A 20750-nucleotide genomic window follows, 5' to 3' on the forward strand; every position below is an offset into this window, starting at 1 on the left:
TTGTTCTACTGCAAAGGTTCTCCACTGATGGCAATTTTGCCCCAGGAGCCATTTAGCAATGTCTAGAGACATTTTATTTGTCACAAAGTGGGGGGGTGGGGGTACGTACAACTGGTATCTAGTAGGTAATGGCCAACGCTGCTGCCAAGCATCCTAAATGCACAGAACAGCCTTTATGACAAAGGAATATCTGGTCCCAGATATCATTATAGTTGAGGCAGAGAAATGCTGTTCTACTGTGGGATGTAAGTGGATATATTATAATGTATGTCCAACATCTTTAAAAAAGATACAAGGGGGACTCATAATATTAAAGTACATATAATCTGGAAAGCCAAAATAAAGAGTTAAAAGATTAGAAAGAAGGAAAGATAATGTACCTTGACCCTGGGATGCTGTTATTACTATGAGCAAGCTCAAAACATAGATCTAACCCTCCAGGGCAACAAGAAGGTCAGAAGAGTTCATTAATTCATTCCTTGCAAATCGAAGAAATATTTATTGAGTACTCACAAATGTTGGCCTCAAGTTACAAAACAATAAATACTAAAATAGAATTTAAAAGATGCTTGTTGCGATCGATGTTATAAAGGAAGACTAAAGGGAGGGGTGTCTCATAGCTGGGGTACCCACAGTTCTGATTCTGTCAGGAAAGAGAAATTTCTACTGCAGGCAGGGAATTCTTAGAAAAGAGGAATACATATAAAAGCAATGAAGAGTGTCACAGACAGAACTTTCAACTGTGGTTCTTGCTAAAGAAATGGAAGCTTTTTCTCAACAACTAGTTTCTGTAGCAATCAAAGCTGGAAGTTTCGTATTATCTGGTTACTGGGGCACCTGTGTGGCTCAGTCAGTTAAGCACCTGACTTGTGCTTTCAGCTCAGGTCATGATCTCGTGGGTCCTGGGATGGAGCCCCACATCTGCTTGTGATTCTCTTGCTCCCTCTCCCACTGCCCCTCCCCCTACTTGTGCTCACACTCCCTCTCTAAAATCAATCAATCAATCTTTAAAAAAGTATCTGGTTATATAGGAAAGACTATTTCTCTAGGAGCCCCGCTGAATTCACTCATTTATAAATCATTCGTTAATTTAAGGTAGTATGGCTCTATAGGAAGCAGCAAGCCCAGGACTGTCAAAGACAGTAGGAGGCGCCACGAGCCAGTGAGATGGGCATTCCTGACCAGGCTCAGCCGCCATGTTTTTCCATGGGAGTAGAGAGTATTTCTCAAGCCAGTAAGGTTTTGAAACAGAGGTCAATTACTGATCCTTCAATTCTGTTGTTCTACTGCAAAGGTTCTCCACTGATGGCAATTTTGCCCCAGGAGCCATTTAGCAAGGAGTAGGAGAGAGTTTTAGAGGCTGGGAGGGCCAGAGAAAATTCCTGGAGGAGGAAGTCCTTTATTTGGATGGTCAATATGAGTAAAAAGAATGTAAGTTTAAGGCTGAGATTCCTAATCCAGAGTACACATGGTAGTTGTAGGAGGTCCACAAACCTTCTGTAGTTGTGCACCATATTTTGGTGCCCATGTACGGGTGTCTTACTATTTTATCCTATGTAAGGGGTTTGTATCTTTCATGAGATTCTTCAAGGGACTGTATGACCTGAAGAAGATCATGTACCACTGTTCCTAAGAATTGCACCTTTACTAACGCACCTCCACTTTTATCATTAAGCCTCCGTTTCAACCTCTTACTCTTTGCTTCCTGTAATTTCCAAGAATGCATCTCTGATTGAAAAATAGGATATTGCAATTAGGGAAAAGTTTTGAAATCTGTCTCTGGTTGTTCTTATTAGTACGCTATAAAGCTTTCAATTGGTGACTTGTCTTTCATGCCTTTTGCATTATCATAGCGTGTGCTTTCAAAAATCCCACTCGGTAGGACACTATAATGAAGAAATAAAAAAAAACCCAGCAATTTGTTACTGGAAGAATTGGATTTTGTGCTGTACGTGTTCTTTCATGAACCTCAGGTGACAGAGATCATCTACACAAAGACATATGCTTAAAGAAACTTGTTCCTAAATGATTCTTGGAGAAAGAAATACAAGCATTTTGTTTAACTGGAAAATACCTATAAGGTGGTTGGGGATTTTCTTCCCTTCCCATTTTCTTTGTATATGTTGTACATTGTCAGATTTTAATGTTTTAAACAGAAAGCAGGGATAGATATTTTGCATGTGTGTAAAATATCATTGAAAGTAACCATTGAAATGTCTATGGGAATTAATGAGAAATATGGTTAGTCGATTGTAAATTTCTGGTGTGCATCCTGAATTCTGTCTCCCTCACAAAAATGCCTTGACATGTTGTATTATGGTTTTATAAAACAAATTTTTATGATTTACCAAAATAAGCTAATCATACATATTTTCTTTTTCTCCTCCAGAGAGACAACTACCGAGTTAGTGGGAAGTCTACCAAGGTAAGCAGGTTGGCTTTGCTTATTCTGTGCATGATTTCTGATATACCTCAAAAGAAATACCGTATCTTCTTGGAGAGGCCTTTGTAATTTTCTCTTCCTCACATTAGATTTTAAAACCTCATATTTCATGATGCAAATGCCAAAAATTGTGTATGAGTCACACATAAGAGATGTAACCAAGAAGATATGAGAGAAATGTCCATGTATGGCTTAGAGAAATCATTCTCATTTTTTAAAAGTTATATCATGCATTTGGAGATATATATATATGCTATATTCTCTGCAGGAACCATAAACATGTTGCTTCCTTTATTATATTCGTGGGAATTAGCAAAATGAATTTTATTTTTCTCCCACATATCTACTATTGTGATTGTGTCCAATGACTTACAGAGTTAGGAAAGAATTCGGAGCTTCCATGAAAGACCTTACATCATAGTTTTGGTGATAATATAAATATTTTTGTATTTCTTATTGTCATTAAAACAAATACTTAGTACTATTATCTCACCAGGAAAAGAAATCAATATATACATTGATCCGTGTGCTTTATATATTTTTTTATATTTCATGTCACTGTATGAAATAAGATATGATTAACAGGATGTATATTATAGGCAACTAGCTATCAAAAATGATTACCACTGTTTATTATAAGAAAGAGAAAAAAAAAGAAAAAAGGGAGTGACAGTATTTTAAGAGGTATTTTAGCGGGCATCATAGACAGCACCTCGCATCTTTCCTTCGTCTTAAAAGGTGCTCCGTAACCACTTATGAATGAGTGAATAGGGCAAAGGGTATTGCCTGGGAACTGCTAGAAATGAAAATGATGAGAGTCTTGAGAACAAGAAGAAGAGCCAGCAGAATGTGATAATGAACAGCACTAGGAAAAGGGAGAAAGTACATATCGTCACCATCTGTTCCAGGAGATAAGCACATTTGGTTGCTTTTTTTTTATGTAGAGAAAATCTTTGCTTATAGGCTCTTGATTAATATTGCCAAAAAAAAAAATCCTGTTTACTGTGATCCAAATATTTAAATTATTCTATGTCTTAATTCTTTGGATACCATCCCAAAGAAACTTTTCAAGCGCGTGCTGGTTCACAGGGTTCGAAGCAGACGTGTGTTCTGGTGTGTGTGTCCCCACTGGGTTTGTTTTCATTGTGCTTTCGCTAGGAGAAAGTTCACAGTGAAGACCTAAGCATTTGTCATTTTCAGAGAGAGAGAGAGAGAGACTTGTGGGTCTGCCCACGTTTGCGGTGAGGAAGTTAATCCCCAAATAATGGAATGCAGAATGACTTTCAACTTTTCTAGACCCGCTGAGAAGCAGACCACCCTCATATTGTCAGATGAAACCCACATGGAGCTATCATCACGCAGATAAAAATTACTCAGATGTCTGAGAGACCCAGTGTGCACCCTGAATTCTATTAAGTAGCATGTTCTATTGTGAATACCAAAAGACAGTGCCCGTGTTCACTGCAAAGGAACTTTCACTGTAGCTGGTTTATTACTCGAGGGAGGATCCGATCCCTTCTGCAGTTTGAGGGGAGGTATTTTGGTAATGAGCCTACCTATTTTTTTTTTCCCATGGGTTGTTGCTATTCTAATGTTGCATCGTGTTGAAAACAAACACGACAACAATCCCATCGTAACTGGAGTTCGCAGTCATTGTCGCAGTCATTGTGACGCACAACAATTAGGGTGTGAGAAATGATATGTCAGTTCTCCCTCAATTATGCTTCTTCTAATGTGGTCTCGGGTATCGTTTTACTTTCTCCAGGGCAGTGTGGGACCTATCCATTGACAATTATTTCTCTTCCTCGCATTAACACGAAATAACGTTAATACGGTTGGTGACAAATCCTTCTGCTGGCGGCAAACTACTTCTTTCACTAGCACTCATTTGTTTGTAGAGTCTTGTAGAATTCAGTCTGTTCTCCAGCTTCCTGCCCTGTTGCACATTTCTCCAGTCTGTCACTGGCCAAGTGCAGATGAGCTCTGGAAAACCTTGGTGCTATTTAGAACAAGGCACCTGTGGTTATTTTGTTTGTGGGTCGGCTAATGATGACTAGAACATGACACTTTGTGTTTTTTATCCTTTGCGTCCTAAAAATGTGCTTATGCTTTGACATCTAGGAAAAGTGGAGAATTCAGGCAATTGCTAACTAGTGATATGGGGCAAGGAAGACAGTGGCGTTTGGAAACAGTTTTATGGTTTGGTTTTCATCTGCTTTGACTGTCTTGAGATTTTCTGCGAGGCCATTTACAAATATTGCACCAGGGTGGAGAATTTCAACTTTAATTGCTTTACATGGCATTAATTTCAAGTGGCTGGCCGCTGGTTGATGATATTCTGTGAAAATGTACAAATCGCGTAGCAGTGGGTTGTGTCTTGGTAGTTAAAAATGCTTTGAAGTTGAAATGTGATATGTGCATAAGGTGCTCGAACAGGTACCAGGGTTGTTTTTCGTTACTAATGATAACCTAAATGTGTTTTTGAGTTCTTGCCATTGCTGAAATTAAAGCCCGGGAATAATATGTCACCAGAAAAAAGTTAGATTATATGAGCAATGCACGCTAAGCATTGTAATTATATTATACATATTAAAACCAATGATCTCATGGGGATTAAAACAAATATTTAAACTGGCTACACGTACTATTCATGCTGTCCTCTTTGTCTGGAAGTGTCCTGGAAATGGAATGTAGGCTGCACGTTCCTGAACTGTGAAAATGATCATTTTCAGTCTCATAGGTGACTCCCCGCCTTTATTTTGCTGTAGCAAAGAACAATTTAGCATTCTGAACAGTTGGTTGTTTTTTGTTTTGTTTTGTTTCCCATGACAAGCTTGTCTTTCAAGATCCTTTTTAATGGTGAAGAGTGTTTAGGTAGGTGTTTTAATTAAATTATGGTAAAACACCCAACTATTCGAATAGAAAGGAGGCACTAAATTAGTGATGGCCAGCGGGGGTTTTAATATAAATGATGCTTAAACAGAGTTAGCCCTTGATTTTGGATAGCAGAGTAAAGGTATATGCAAGGTTTATATTAATGGAGGTTTTAGCACAATCATGTACTCTTAGTGGCTATTTTTGACAAAGGGAAAGCATTTTAATTCTTTGCTGACATAGTACACTTTCCTTATATAAACTAAATATTATGGAAAATAAAGCAATGGAATAGATCTTAGTAGAAGTAGCTGAAGGGCTACAATAGTTCTTATAGCACAACAACGAGAGGTCAGGATGCTCATTGAGGATAATTAATAAACAAAGCTTGAAATAATTAAGTATGTAACTCTGAGGCCATGTTTTATGAGATTTTAGCTGTTGGAGTCAGGGGCCAAAGATGAAAGTCATGAAAGAAAAACTTGGACTTTTTTCTTATATTTTAATCCAACAACTTCATCTTTTGTCTATGCCTTCTCTGCAGTGATTATGGAATATAAATATCAAATATGAACCTCCGATTTCTAGAGCGCCAGCATATGCCATAGGATTATTAGTTGAGATCCTCTACCAAGAAGACAGAATGCTTGTTTATGTGACTATCAGAGATAAAAGTCATTATATTACAGTTTCACCTATGGAATTTTAGTCTTCAGTTGATCTTTGTTATTTGGAATTTGAACTGAACAGATTCCATGTAGTAAAAGAACAAGACTAAACTTTCTGATTGGCCATATTTCTCAGTCATGGCACTGGGTTTTAAGTTCAATGTCTTTGCCCCATGGAAGGCTTTGGTAAGTAAAAGAATCTCCTATTTCTTGTTGTCTTCAAAATGAAATGCGATCTTCTTTAGAAATTAGAAGATAAAAATGTTGGTAACACCAAAAGAAGGGCAACAAAACCAAAAATTAACAAGTGGGACCATATATCAAATTACAGAGCTTCTGCACAACGAAGGAAACATCAACAAAATGAAGAGGCAGCCTACGGAACAGGAGCAAATATTGCAAATCATACATCTGATAAGGGCTTAATATCCAACATATATAAAGAACTCACACAAATCAATAGCAAAAATACAAACAATCCAATTAGAATCTGGTCAGGGCACCTGAGTAAATGTTTTTCCAAAGTAGACTTACAGGTGATCAACAGGTACATGAAAAGGAGCTCAGCATTACTAATCATCAGGGAAATGTAAATCAGGACCACAATGAGATATCTCCTCACACCTGTTGGAATGGCTATCATCCAAAAGACCAGGGATAACAGATGTTGGGGAGCATGTGGAGGAAAGAGAAGCCTAGTGAACTGTAGGTGGGAGTATAAATTGATGTAGCCGCTGTGGAAAACAGTATGGAGTTCTCCCTAAAAAGTAAAGATCGAACTACCATGTGATCCAGCAGTCTCATTTCCGAATATAAATGAAAAAAGGATCTTGAAAAGATATCTACACTCCAATGTTCAGTATAGCTTTATTCAAAATAGGCAAGATATGGAAATAACCTAAATGTCTGTCAACAGACGAGTGGATAAAGAAGATGTGTCTACATGAACACTTACATAGATACATACATACACTAGTATATTATTCATCCCTGAGAAAGAAGGAGTTCTGCCATTTGTAACATGAATGGATACGGAGGACATTATGTTAAGTGAAATAGACCAGAGAAAGGCAAATACTGCATCGTATCCCTTATTTGCGGACTCTAAAAAAACAAAACACATGAATGAATAAATGAAACTCATAGACACAGAGTAGAAAATTGTTTTCCAGGGGCTGGGGAGTAAAGAAAGTAGGGTGGAAAAAGATTTGGGTATTTCCAAGCCAACCTCTTACTAAGTAATCTGAAACTGATGAACATTTCATGTCTTTTAATAATCCCTAAGAAAGAATAATTCCCCCAACTCTCCTGGGACCCAAACCTGGTGCAGTTGAACATTCAAAAAATCTATCATTGATTCATTAATTCAGCAAAGACACATCAAGTACTATCTGCCAAGGATAGTTGTAGGCTCTTTGGTAGAAAACAAACAACACTGTCTCTTCCCCTGAAGTAGTTTAGTCTGGTGTAGCAGGTACAGCTCATCAGAGTGCTGGGTGGAAAATGTTTAATGCCATAAGATAGATAAGACAACTTAGATAAACAAACAGAAGGCGCTAAGGGCTTTCAGCAATAAGATGAGGCACTTCTGATTGGAGGAAACAAGGAGGCATCCTACGGCATCCTGAATCAACCTGAGCATGACTTGAGAAGATGGGTCAGGATGGAGCGTGTGGTGGTAGAGAGGGCCGTGCGCTCCACACAGAGGGAAAGTCATCACAGAGGCCCAGGGATGGCATGCAGGGAACAGGAAGTGGTGCCTTTCTGTTGGATAGTGTGCGGAGGTGGGAAGAGGAATTTAGGGGATGACTGGTTGAAGTGAGGGGTTTAGACACCAGTCTGAGGAACTGTTATTCTCTTTGATACTGTTCATCCAGAGAACGTTCTCAAATGTTTTTAAAGAGCAGCTTGGGCAAATTAATAGAATGGATTTGGCGGGAAAAAAGGAATTAAAATTCCCCACAGAAGACGCCATTATACTCCAAGACCTTACAATCCTCAGAACCCTCCCTGTCAGATTCACTACCTAGCGAACAATCAAAAAGAAGCCACACATCTTAGATGCCATTTCTTCTATGATGGCTTCTTTGTCATGAAAGGTTGTATGTGCTTTCTGTTAATTTCCAAAGCCCTGGGTACTAACTCCTATCCTAGCATTTGTGCCATCCGACACTGCAGTTTAATGGAAGACTTAGACACCTTCTCCACTAAGAGATCCCATTATTATTCATTATTTATCCTCAGTGCCTAGCACTGCCTGAACAAAATATTTTCATCAGTCTTTGACCATTTGAGTGAATAAAGGTTTGAATGAATGCATGAAAGTTTGAGTTAGAATCTTAGTCAGCTCTGGCTGCTATAATAAAATACCATAGCACGGACTGATGGCTTAAACAACATTTCTTTTCAAGGTTCTGGAAGCTGGGAGGTCCAAGACCAAGGGGCTGGCCAATTCAGTACTCAGTGTCTGGGTGAGGACCTGACCCAAGGTTTGCAGATGGCTGCCTTATTGTCGTATCCTCTTATGACTGAGAGGGGGGGAAGGAGAAAGCTCGCTGGTGTCTCTTCTAAGGGTTCTAATCGCACATTTAGGCCCCACCTTCACGACCTCATCTAAATATAATTCCCTCCCTAAGGCCCCGCCTCCTAATTACATCACATTTGGGGTTGGGGCTTTAACACACATAGATTCGGGGATTTGGGGGGTCGTAGGAAGGGAGAAAGGAAGCACTGAAGAAGGCTTCTCCCGAGAACCAGCGGTAGACCAGATGTATGATTTCTGCCTTCTCTTACCCTACACGTGTTGCTCACTGCTTTAAACACTTGGCACCCAGAAACATTCATTTTAATGGCTGAGAAGTTACTAACCTAAATTTCACTGTTACTATGCTGTTTGGAGCCATTGCTGTTGAGTTTGTGTTAGCATAGAGCTTAGAAGGTTGGGCTTTAGACATGCTTGAGTCTTGTGTCTGCTGTTTCTTAATTGTGTGTCCTTGAGCAGGTTCGTTAATATCTGTCTCAGTTTTTCATTTGTAAATTTGGAAAAATTATGATACCTATCTCAAAGTGTCAGTGTGAGAAGATAAAGCATATAATCAGTTTAGCTCAGTGTCTGGCACACAGAAAATAATCAATACATGGTAGCTATTACCGTCGTCTGTTCAAAATGGATTTATGCTAATTATTTTCATCAACATTTGAGCACTGTCCATATCTAAGACAAGGTTCCTTTTGTATTGTAAGAAGCAGCGTAGTGAAGTGGTTTTTCACATTTGCTCTGGAGCCGAACTCCTGCCCCTGCTCAAGTCATGTTTGGCCATTTACTAGTTCTGTGATCTTGGATGAATGTCTTCCCCTCTGTGTGCCTCATGGTCTCTCTCTGTAAAATGGGGATAAGACCAATAGTCCTGAGAATGAAATGAAGTGATACTTATAAGGTGGTCAACGCAGTGTTAAATTTGTTATTTTATTATAAAGAAATTAGAGTTGCATGCGGGGTGAAATTTGAGGTGGAGAATGGAGAAGCAAGCCAGAGGCCATACGCACCTCTAAGTCATAGGTTAATTATGCAGTGGCGGAAGTTTTTGTCTTGCTACAAATGATTATGGAAATAAAGGAAACATAATAAAGCAAAATGCCCCAAACATTAAATAAAGGATTCCCTTGACCTTTCTATCCTGCATGGAAATAATGATTACCCAAAGACAGTATATATGAAGACACTGGCCATCCAACCTGGGCATCTCTTCCAGAAACATGCGTTTCATCACTTCTCTAAATTACCTAAATCAAAACATTTCATTCTTTACAGATGTATATGAGCCCGTAGTGACTGAATTAAATTGCACTTGTTTTATAATATAGAGTTCTGATGTGTAACAGACTATCAAAAGAATGATCTTTACAAGGAAAACTTTAGAATACTGTTAAGTTAGTCACTGCATGACCTATTTAAACAGCTCAGATTCTTCTTGTTGTAGACTGCATAATTAAATTTTAAATGGAACATGATAAAGAAATTATACTGGTGATCTCCAGAGATTTTGATACCCTATTTGGCTCTTTATAAGAGTATGGCAAAGGCATACTTTAAAATTTTAATAAAGGCCTGCCCTAATTTTTTTTTTTTTTACATTTTCCTTATCTGCTCTGTAACTCAAAGCTATATTATCCACAAGTGTTAACCTGAAATAAATGATCAAAATAAAAATTCTTAAAAGCACATTTATCCCAATTTGATAATTCCATTATCGGCACGCACGAGAGCTTTTGTGTATCAGTTGAATTTTTTTAAGATAAAACCTGCCGTTTCCTGAATTTGTCCCCATTGAGAACTGGGGCTTCATTCATTCTGTTTGTGGAAGCATCCCTATCTTTAGAGCTTCCAGAGCAAAGGGGTAGCAAACGTTTCCATGGAAGATGTAATTTTGTAATTAGAATTCTTATTTGCTATGTCAGAGTTCCACTTCCTGAGACTGAAGGGGAGCTACACACGCACGCACACACACACACATACGCACGCGCGCACACATGCACGCACACACACTTGCACACACACACACACACGCACACACGCACACACACACAGCAGGCAGGAAGGTAAGCCACAGCAGAATAAGAAGAACTCCTGGCCCCAGCATTCACAGAGCTATTGCAGCCTCTTGGATAAATAATTCTGTTTCCTAATCTTCCATCATTCATTTTCTTTTGCATTTAAAGGGACATCACCAAGATACAAGGATGTGTTAAATACAATTTTCTCAGATTTACTTAATACCACTTTGTCATAGGAAGTGTACTCGCGGGGAGAAAAAGTTGTTCTCGCTTCCCTGAAGGGTTCTGGATTTGGCTGTCTGCTGAGCTTTGACAAAACACCAGGTGGGAGAGTTGCTCTCCCTGTTCAGAGCTGGCTTGGTTTTTGCATCTTCGGAAATACGAGCCTCCACTGAGGTTTGGACTTTCCAAGCTACCAGTGGTCTATAAATCAATAAAATTCACCTTTATATATACATACTTTTTTTTAAACCTCATGAACCTTTCTTTTCCAGTTAGATTTTGTAAATGTTCCTGTTATGGATTTCCCTTTTCCTTTTTTCTGGCAAAAGTACAGATTTCCTTTTGGGTCCAAACCACTCAAGCATCCTCTGTTGTTTCCATTTTTCAAATAAGCAACATTAAACTCACATAACACTATATAAAACCAAACTGGAGCAGTGACACAAGCCAACAGAGAAAATAAATTCACCATTTAGCCAGACCATTCATCCTTAACTCTCTCCTTTTCATGCTTTTTTTAGGGGAAGAGAGATGTAACTTTAAAGAGTAATGCTGAGCTACAGAAGGAATTCTAAAGAGAATCCCTTGGGGAACCCCATGGGAAGCATGAATACTGGAACTTCTACTTTACCACCAGAATACAATATTCGAGACCCTTCCTCACCCAGATTCAGACCGATGGAACTAGCATCTACAAGACTGACATCCGATGGCTCATAATTCATTAGAGTGCACCAAGTTCCCCCTCCACAGTAAAGGGACTTCATCCCCAAATTAGGCTTTACATGAAATTAGGTTTCTGTGGATAGTTCGCCATTAAAAAAAATATTTAATGAATAATGAAGATGATTATTGACATAAAAAATAGTGAAATTTTAAAATGCCCCTGTTGGTACTAACAATATCATTATTGCTAGCTGCATCATTGATTCACCCCTATGAACAAGGAAATACGTAAGGCCCTATGGAGGTTGCAAGGTACTATGATCCCTGCCTTTAAGAACCAGAAGACTTGAAAGGTGGAAATGTGAATCCTAGTAGGAGAAAGAATACTCTTCCCCAGATCCTTAGTTCCGAGTGGAGTCTGTCCCGTGAGAAGTCAGGAACATTTTTATTGAATACCATAAGTGTTATGTAAATTGACCAAATATTTAAGTTCAGAAGGGAGACATGCCATTTTTTTGTATGACAGTCGAAAAATATCATGATGGAGGGTGTAGATCTTCTGGGAAAAGAAACAGCAGTAACAAAGCAAAGAATAAGAAATAGGAAGTGTCCCGAAACGGAGATTGGGCCGGCTGCTTTCAGCCTGACGGTTTGTTGAGAAAATAGTAAAATAGGGGATTAGAGAAGCAGGTGGAAGCCAGCTTGCAAGCTTTAAAATGATGGGAAGAATTTTGCTTTTGGTTTGCTTTGTTTTCAGTCGGCATTTGTGCACGATGAGTATATGTTTCAGAATGTGTTCGTAAGGTGACCTGATGGTGTCCTGCAAAATGTTATTTCAATGGGAGGAGCTCCAACAGCCTGTGAGCTCCCCAAGGACGAAGACCACGTCCATGTTGCTCATCTTTTTATCCTTGAACCCCTAAGACAGTGCCCACAGCACATAGTAGGGGCTCAGATAGGCGCCAAATGAGTTAATGAGTAAATGGGCATTTTCTAAATCGCTCTAATCAGGATAATAAATGTATGAACTAGACTGGTCTCCACAGAAAGAAAAAAGCAACAGTTGATTACAGAAAATATTGGGGAAAACACATCAATGTGACTTGCTTAAACCCAGGCAGTGAAGGAGAGAGCAGTCCAAACAATGATCAGGTTTCCAGGTTGGGAATGTCCTGGTATCACCCACAAAACCCAGGGAGGTCTGGAGTTAGTGTTTGCTCGGAAATGCGGGGTTACAAAGAGGGTTGTTTTCTGTTGAGTTTGAGATCAGGCCAGATATCCAGAGGAACGTTTCTGGTGGCCTCGGGAGCTGTTTGCAAGAAAGTTTCATTGTCACTGCGTATACACAAAGGGGATTTGCCATTGTCTTTCACAGTGGGGTGCCCCTTGCCAAGTGAGGCAAGATTCAAGTTTGACAGGGAGTCCTCGAGGACAAGTAATGTCGAGGCAGAGACAGTGTAATACTGAATGGTTTCTAGTTCATTCTGGCAAGTTCTCAGGGGAATAAAGCGAAAAGTTTTCTGGGGTGCCTTACATATTCAACTACGCTTTCTTTTTAAACACCCACCTTATGTGCCATCTTGTTCCTAACATTCACCGCAAAAATCGGGTACGTGACACTGTTCAGGGGGTTCTGTTGGCGACAGAACGGTGCATGCCTCCTGTTCTCGTTTGGCCTTGGCCTGGTACTGCTTGGCTAATTACATCCTGACTGGAGTTTTATCTTTTCTGGGTTCTTGCCTGACGCTCTGGCAGCTGACAGGGTTCAGTTGAGAAAGTCTGATCCAAGTTCAACGTCCATGATGCAAGAGTTTCTCTTGAATATCACGGTGATTTGAAACCCAAAAGTAGCGCGATGTTTTTGCTGCTAATTTTGTAAGCTCGCCGTGGCGTCGCCTAAATATTATACATTACCGTTTCCTGTAAAAGAGCAGAGATTCGTTTGGAGATGCCTCCGGACAACTTTTGGTATAGCAGTGAAGGGGAAATCGGTCCCAAAGAGGCTACCTGGTAGTGTACAGCCCAAGGGCTGTTGAGTCATGTAGATTTTAAATTTTGCTTGTCAGTGTGTACACCCATTCATACATCATACGGGGATGCTTGTGTCGACTGAAAAACGATGTTCCTGTTCTAGCTACAGTAAAGGACAGGGCAGTAGTCCCCTTCTCTGTGGTGTCACTTTCCATGGATTTAGGTCAACCACACCCAGAAGCAGATAAGCTTCCTTTTGGCCAAGAAGGGGGATCATAACTTCACGCTGTCAAAATGCCTACGTCATTCACCTGTCTTCAGATCATCAGACGGGTGTCTTATCATCTCACGGCATTGCACAGAGTTAGGGGGAGTACAGTGCAATACAATATGTGGAGAGACCACATCCACGTAACTTGTATTACCATGTCTTGTTACGGTTATTCTATTTTGTTGTTAGTTACTATTGTTCATCTCTTTCTGTGCCCGATGTGTGAATCGAACTTCATCATAGGTGTGTTTGTATGGGAAAAAAAACACAGGGTAAATGGGGTTGAGACTAGCCAAGGATTCAGGCATCCACTGGGGTGACTGCATTACTTTAGAATTGGGAAGTGAGACCCCGTAAAAGAACCGAGGTCTGGAGTGCACGATGACGTCAGCGTGGGCACCATGACTTCTCAGCCCAGTGACCGCAGACAGTGCTGCCATACTTCACTCTTCTCTCTTCCTCTCCACCTCTGGCTGGATTCTCTCCCTTCTCTGATGCATGTGTGCAGCGTACTTGACTTCCAGAGAGCAGAAAGAAGCAGTAAGACCTTTAGAAGAATTAAGGGTGAAGAAATGTTTTCTCTCACTCAATACAAAAATAAACTCGCCACAAATAAATGTTTTTCCTTAAAAAAAAAATAAAAAGTTACTCAGTGGAACAATAATCCCATTTTAATGTAGAAATTGCCCAGAGATCAGAAAGTAATCTGCACAAGAATTGTGAAAATGTCCTTGTGTTGCGTGAACGGTCTCCTCCCCCGACCCCCGCACTGTATCTCCCAACTTGTTGCTTTTCTGTCTGTTGAATGATAGGAGTTGAGAGCTAGATGGAGTTACTCTGTGTCATCTCCTTGTTCAACAGATGAATAGAGCTTCAGAGAGTCCAAAGGAAGTCCTCATGACCACACAATTTGGGTTTGCTGGACAAGCTGATATTTGCTTAGTGTGGATGGACTCCAGGTATCACTAAGGCTTGTTCGGGGGGCCATAGACTGAGAAACCCCTTGACTTTCTGGTTTTTCTGGACCTCCCCCCACCGCCACACTTCTCTGGTAACTTCTGGCCCGTTCCCCTCCTAGACCCTGGGGACAAAAACTTCATTTTCAGTGTTTCCATTTATACCTTGTTATGTCATGTTGTACAACAGTGTTTCTCCAATTTGAGTGCACATGTAAATCACCCGAGGGTTTCACTGAAATGCATATTCTGATCCAGTTGGCTTGTGGTGAGACCTGACCTTTTGCATTTCTAGCAAGTTCCCACGGGAGTTCTAAGGATTCCGGTCGAAGACCACCGTGTCAGCAGCAAGGGACCATGGACCCGCCAGCCACATCTTGTTTAAAACAAGCAATAGTCACTTACCAATTCTAATCCAAGCCTTCAAGAAAGGATGCTTTTAATCATACTGTTCTACCTTATCTGTGGTTGGCTTGTCACTATTTACTTTTTGAGAAGACACTACAAAGCGTTTTGGAAACTGCCACTGCAGGAGTAATTTCTTTTCAAACTCTGAGTAATAAAACCACTGAAGAACTCTGAGTAATAAAACCACTGTAGAAGCCTGCAGATTGAAAAGAATGAAATAAAGGTGGTGTTCTATTATCAAGCCTGTATGGGTTTAGGATACAGTATCAATCAAGATCTGACTTTCAATTCTGAGTTTATGACAAGTAAGCTATCATCAGAGGAGAGACCAGAAGTTTGCTATTAGAAAGTTTTTATTTTGCAAATATGAAGTTTTATTTATGTCAAGTAATTGAGTTCCCATTCTGTACAGGGACTGTAGACATATAAGTCTAGGTGGCATGGCAGCATGAAAATATATATCTATATTCAGCAATCAGTTTCACCACTGTCGTCAATTCATGGGCTGTGGAGCTGATTTCTGGAAACTGACATTTATAGACTATGCAGATGTTAAAATTGTCTTTGGTTTATTCATTCCATATGAAGCTGAAAAGTATTAGAGAAATAATATTGCTTCTCTCTTTCTCCTTCTATTTCCTATTCATCCTGTCCCCTTTACTGAAGTAAACTGAGGTGTCTTGAATATAGCGATCTAATTTGCAATGACTCAAGAGGAAGGAGAGAGACAGGTAACACTGAATATTCAGAATTCAGGAATGAAAAATAATCGCTTTAGTGAAAAGCCAGCTGTTCTTTGTTTTCTAATAGGCATGTGACGTTGATTAAAAAAAAAAAATAGCATTCGAGTAAAGTTTACCAAGAAGAATTGGTTTGGTTCAGGGTCTAATGCTGTTTTGCAGAATAGGAAATGTTTTTTTTAGCTTTCACAAAAAGTTGAGTAGTACAGCCATTCCAAAAACCCAAATGCCAAAGGATTATCTTTAAGTTTAGAGAATGAAAAATGCCAGTCACATGGTAATTCTTTCAGAGAATATGCCTGTGTTTTCTGTGTCCTTCAAATTTCACTTGAATGAATACTTTATGGATTTTCACAACACTTAGGGATATGTTAAAAATACCATTGCAAACCTACCAGGCAGCTTAACTGTAGAGGATTCTGAATTTGAATTAGTTTAGCATTCTGCTATTTTCCTACTTGGGGAAAAAAAAAAAATAGGAGTGTTGTGGCAATTTGGTAACTTTTCTGTGCCCCCCCCCCCCCCCCGCCGTGAGTTGGTCCGGTCAAAGAGTTTCCCCCAAAACTAATCCTGAGTCAAAGATCGGAGTGGGAAAGTGATGCTGGAAGGGAAGACCGCCAGTAAACATACGCTCATGAGTGGGGTACTGCCCAGGTAACGGGGATCCCAGCACACCGGGCACCCTGGGGACACTGTCCTACTGAGAGGTAAGCCAGCTGGGCTATCTCCCATAATGGCTTATCCTTCAGTGGTCGATGATCCTCTGAGAGCCTCACTCTTGGGCACTTCCCCATGCTCGGGCCAAACACTCCAAAGTCCAGGAAAATAGCTCTTTCACTCCCTGAAAGACAGAAAGAGGCAGAAATTCACAGGCTTCTGGGGAAGGATCTGCAGGAGACCCACCAGGCAAACGCAGGGCATTAAAGCAGGGCATGGGCAGTATCTTATCAAGGCATCACTGTTATATTCCCAGCACTGATTACAGCGCCTGGAACCCAACAGGTGCTTAATGAATATTTATTTAGTGAACGAAAGAAGGAAGAAGAGGAGGCGAGGGAAAAAAAATGAATGACTCAGATTCGGAAATGCCAGCATTGGCTATACATTAGCCAACAGTGTCGCTACATCAAAGATTTCAGAGAGGTTTTTTGGTTTTTGTTTTCTTAATATTTTATTTATTTATTTATTTTGAGAGAGAGAGAGAGAGAGAGCGGGTGCATGAGTAGGGGGAAGGAGCAGAGGGACAGGGAGAGAATCCCAAACAGACTCCATGCTGATCACAGAGCCCAGTGTGGGACCTGATCCTGGGACCCTGGGATCACAACCTGAACTGAAAACAGGAGTGGGGCACTTAACCCCACTGGTATCCCACAAAGTTGTTATTTTCTTTTTTTGTTTTTGTTTTTGTTTTTTTTTATGATGTTTTACTTCTGACTTAGGTCCCCAAGCTCATATCTACATTCTGTGCTTGCCAGATTTATTATGCATGTAGAGACAGGCAAAGGTAAGCCAGGGTAAGCATGAGAGCAGATAGCCCTACGCATCTACCCACTCAACTCGAGGGGCTGGCTCTAGGGGACTTCCTCCTTAAACATCCAGGGTTAGGTTATATCCACATCTGATGTTATATCCACATCATTTTTCAAAAGGTTAAGCATATATTCATCTTTGATTTTCTACTGTATATGAACTTCCAACATTCCAGTCAGTTTCTAGTGATTAGTGAATCATTGACGAGCTTGCGGTGTGCATTATCCGTGCTAAGCCTTAGACTAGAAAACAGGGAAGTGACTGGCTTCTTGGTTGTGGGAAGAAAGGCTGGGACAGTAAACGTCTGGCCTCTAGACAACAACAGAAATGTTACTTTGCTTACCTGGATGTTTCCAGATAGCAAGATGTTAGCACAACACAAATGGTTTTGTTTACATTCTACTGACATATTTGAACGAAGAGTACAAGATTCAGTAAATCACACAGATGTTTCAAATACATGACGCTCAGTGTTGGAATATCTAGAAAGAGCATGTATTGCCTGGAATTATTGTTGTGTTACTTCTCATTATGGGGGTATACTGTTATCACCCGAGAGTGTTTCTCTGCATTCCCATCGCAAGCATAGATGGGAATATGTTCCTACGTGTGGATGGTACGTACGTATGTTGGGAGGAGGCCTGGAGGGAGGAGCTCCTTCCAAAAATAAGTGGTTCTGTTTCATTGTTGGGTTATTTTTGTTTTGTTTTGTTTATTTGCTGATTTTGATCATGTGGCTCTTTTGAAGCGACAATCCCGATTGTCCCTTGATTCAGCAAACGTGTAAAAAAACCTTGAAGGGCCATTTCTCTACCAGGCAGCCCTCTCCCACTGTGACAACTGTGTTAACTTCGTCACTGATAGTCCAGGCCTGCTCTTGTGTCCCTTTCTCTGGGGCACGAGTGATGTTGCTGTAGATAGATCACACCAGAAAAAAAAAAAAAAAGAGGCACTTGGGAAAGCACTATCAAGCGTGCACAGTTTGACAGTATTAGCAAAGAGTTAATAAGTTGGAAGTACTTATCCCTTGCCAGAAACAGAAACACAAGCAAAAAGAGTTTTTCCCCCTTTCCTGAGTAGTGGAGAATGGGCCTCAAAGACACTAAAGCCCACACGGGCCCAGAAGTGTTTCCATGCCCTCAGGTCTGCGACTGCCTCTCTCTCTCTCTCTCTAGGCCTCCCATGGGCCTGGAATGGGGGTGGGGGGGGGCCGGCTGGTTACACAGGGCTGTGGGAATTCACCCCATAAACACTTGCTTTCTTCTAGCAGGACTCCTAGCTCCTGACAATTTCCTCATCCTGATTTATTGATTTAATTTTTGGTTGGCAGTGGTGGTAGTTATAAAGTAAATCTACCCCAGAAAAAAAAAAAAAAAAGAATATTTTGGGAATTCATTAATGCTAACACTGCACTTGGATGCTAGACTCACTTTCCATCTGCCCAAAACAGCTACATAAAACAAGCAAGTGACACGAAGCAAGCAACAACTAATTATCTCCTTCATTTATTCTGTTGGGATGGTGGGAATTGAACGCTATTTTCTTCTGAATAGTTAACCTTGAAATCAAAAGTCAAGTGACTTTCACTGATGCCACATCTGTCATCATGTTCGAATTTCAGCCATGCATTTCTCTATCGCCATTTTGACTTAGGATTCAGGGGGAGAAAAAATGTCTTGGGTGTGTTTTTTCCCTGCTCTTCAACCTGCTTTTGTGTAACAAATTACCCCAAACTTTAGCAGCCTCAAGAAACAAACACTCTGGGTCAGGAATCTGAAGGCTTGCGTTTCAGGATCTCTCACAAAGCTGCGAGGGAGGGTTTTGGCCAGGGCTGTGATCTCATGTGAAAACTCAACTGGGGAAAGACCCACTTTTAAGGCCATTCACATGGTTGTTGGAAGGATTCAGTTTCGTGTGGGCTATTAGAATGAGCCTCCCTGGCCTGGTTTTCTGTCGACTGGGGCTCCCCCCACTTTCCTACTATGTGGGCCCCTCCATAGGTAAGATGGCTTCTAATATAGTCAGACATGAGATATGGCCTGCAAGATGGAAGTCATAGTCTTTTTATCACCTAATCTCATCAATGACATCCTGTCACTGTTAATGTATCCCCTTCATTATAAATGAGTCATAAGATCCAGCCCATACTCAAAAGAGGGATTGTACAAGGACACGAACACAAGGAGGTAAGGATCACTGGGGGCCATTATTGAAGCTTCTTACACAAATATGATTTCCAAATTGCAAGCTGATGGAGAGTGTATTGCTTTGTTTTGCTGTAGCTTAAATATTGTGTTCTAGGAAAGACTCAATTATTTGTGGTGATGTGGATTAGTATCTTGATGGTGAAGAAGAAAGAAATCATAGGGCCAAGAAGAATATGATCATTAATTATTTCTTCCATAATAGAAAATTGTCCCCACCCTAGCTAAGAAGGAACCAAAGTTAAAGCCAAGTGTAGGCTCAGGACAGGACTCTGCATCTGCTCTAGGGGATGATGAGATCGGTATCACTATGGAAGGACTCCCCGTGAGAGGCAGAACTCCCCCAGTGGCACTGAAGCAAGAGTTGGTTGAGTTCTGAAGGAGAGGAACTGGTGGACCTGGGATCTAGACAGATGGCAGGAGGAGAAACTTAAGTGTGCACTTCTTACTGGAATGAGCAGATTCTCAAAGGGAAAAATCAGGTACCAGATATAGGACTGGATTGGGAGAGGGTGGGGGTGTGGGATGTTCTAGAACTCTAGAGCCCTAGGCAAAACACTGTTCTCAACAAACTAGTTCTGTCACCCACCTCAGATGGCTCCTGAAGGGGTTGACTTTGTAACTTGACCATCTGAGGGTGGGCTGGCCATGGCCCAAAGAGGAGTGTTCTGCCAACACAGGAGAAAGAAAGTCCAGACCCTAGTCCCTCCACGATGATATAGCCAGTACGTCTTGGGCACACGGTGCCTCTTCAGGCTTAGGTAGTTGATCTGCCAGTGAGAGCTTTGCCTCTACTCCCACCAACAGAACCTTTCAGAGTTTGCCAGTGACTCATTCCAGCCAAATCCAATCCCACGTAGAGACACTTGAGTGCCCACACTGTTGAGCCTCTCAGCAGTGTTTGATATCGTTACCATTTCCTTCTTCTTGTTATACTTCTTCCCTCAGTGTGGATATAAATATAATTTCAGAAGTCATTAGCAAACAGATAACCTTTGAAGCTTGGGAGCATATTTGACCCAGGAAGGAATTTTGCATGGAAAGGGCAGGGAGCCTGGACTAGGCCCTCAGGAATTACATGCCCAAGGGAACAGGAGGGATAGGTGTGTCCAGCACAGTTATTGACCTGAGAGGTAAGAAGGTAGCCAGATTGGAGTGGGTTTAGAAGGGAGTTGGAAGTGAGCAAGTCTAGAAGATTCACTGAAGGCGCTTAGCATCAGAGGGGACAAAGAGAGGCAGTGGT

At 40.8% G+C, this 20750-nt stretch overlaps 1 protein-coding gene across 1 annotated transcript in view; it reads left to right on the top strand.

The window, feature by feature from the left end:
- CELF2 (CUGBP Elav-like family member 2) overlaps window positions 1–20750 on the top strand; it is a 507218-nt gene that overhangs the window by 113466 nt on the left and 373002 nt on the right. The window contains exon 2 of the mRNA XM_059404082.1: window positions 2390–2425. The gene's annotated coding sequence lies outside the window, so the exon portion shown is untranslated. The remainder of the gene's footprint in view (window positions 1–2389; window positions 2426–20750) is intronic.

This window comes from Mustela nigripes, chromosome 6, assembly GCF_022355385.1.
Source record: "Mustela nigripes isolate SB6536 chromosome 6, MUSNIG.SB6536, whole genome shotgun sequence".
Lineage (NCBI taxonomy): Eukaryota > Metazoa > Chordata > Mammalia > Carnivora > Mustelidae > Mustela > Mustela nigripes.